Source organism: Pteropus alecto, unplaced genomic scaffold (genome assembly GCF_000325575.1).
Source record: "Pteropus alecto unplaced genomic scaffold, ASM32557v1 scaffold75, whole genome shotgun sequence".
Classification (NCBI taxonomy): domain Eukaryota; kingdom Metazoa; phylum Chordata; class Mammalia; order Chiroptera; family Pteropodidae; genus Pteropus; species Pteropus alecto.
Window position 1 is genome coordinate 24,745,552 of NW_006440638.1, and position 1,583 is coordinate 24,747,134.

Here is a 1,583-nt window from a genome sequence, read left to right on the forward strand (position 1 = left end):
TTGTTTATGCCACTGTTGAGTTATTGTTAATTTGAAACATTGCATTGGGTTAAGAAACAGTAAAAAAGAGAATTTTCTACCAAACAGCATTATCAAGAACTCTATGTTAAATGCTATCTTGCCTGGCAATAAAGGGATGAACTAAATGGTGTTCTAATACCATATAAAACAGCTTATTTCTTTCTTCCTAGTGGAAAGCATTAGTAATTCTTCACAAGAACTGACACACTAAAGTAGTTCACATATCAGAAATATAATCCTAAAAAACATATAGCACCTTTCAAAATACTTTCATAAAATAACATTTTAATTACAGAGGCTTGAGACCTTTCTGGAAAAACTGAAGAAAAGAATTACCATCCTAAGCATCTGGTAAGGACCGGGTAATAAATTTTATGGTAAGTCCACAACTTTTTGGGTATCAATCATGTAAAATAAATATCAGTAGTGAAACAGCAGCACAAGGATAACAAGTTTCACTCATGTGTAGTCAGTGTAATTTAAGAGTGTGCCAGGCAGAATGGTAGCTAGATACATGATCTACCTGGAAGCCAAGGCTAGAAGATGCTAATCCCAATGCAGCAAATGAATCATTATATGACCTTGGGAAAATTAGTTTCTCTGCCTAAAAAGACAAGCAGTAATAAGTAGATACTTCTAGAATAAATCTTTAAAATCTGAGAGAGAAAGAGAGAAGAGGAAGAGAAGGGAGATGGAGAAAAACGGACATGGAGAAAGTTGTAAGATTAAAAAGGTGCTGAATGATTATTCTGGGCTATACTAAAAAAATACATTTGCTTCAAGATGCATAGAGCCCAAGAATCAAAATGTATTAATTCAAGCAAATCGGGTATTATTCACTTATAACTTATGACAAACAAATACTTTGTTAGATGTGGAGTTGAATCATGCCTTCTTTCAGGTTTATGCAATAGCAAGAAAACATCTTTATATTCCAATTAATCCAAAAAATATGTATCAGGCCGTGCCTGTCAGGCACCGAGAATGTGATGGTAAACAAGACAGACATGGTTCCTGCTTCATTAAGCTGACAAGACAGACAAAACATAAATAAATAAAATAATTAAAACTTGCAGATAAGTGCTATGGAGAATGTGGACAGAAAGGGAGTGCTTTAATAAATCTAACCAAAAGTAACCTCACAGAGTGATCTGATCATAAATTACTAACCTGGGCGGGTCAGGGTGGGTAGTTTTGTCTCAGGCCTATAACTTCTTTAGTAAACGTTTTTTAAGCAAATCGTGTCCATTGTTTTTGTGCATCTAAGTTAACACACTTTTGAAATACCAGAAGTAATCTTCTTTTCCAGACCCCTAAAGGGAGCACATAATCTTGTTAACCGTCCTGTAACTTGCTTTCTCCCACCTTCCTGTAATCTTATGTTCCTTCCTTAATTCCACATGTATAAAAGAAACTGTCATTCTACAGGGCATTTTAGATCTTGCTTCCCAGCAATGTCATCAGTTTGGCTCAAATAAATTCTTATAAAATTTTTTCTATAGGTTTGGACGTTCTTACATCATGAAGAAAGTCAGAAAATAAGCTATAGGATATCACAGGGA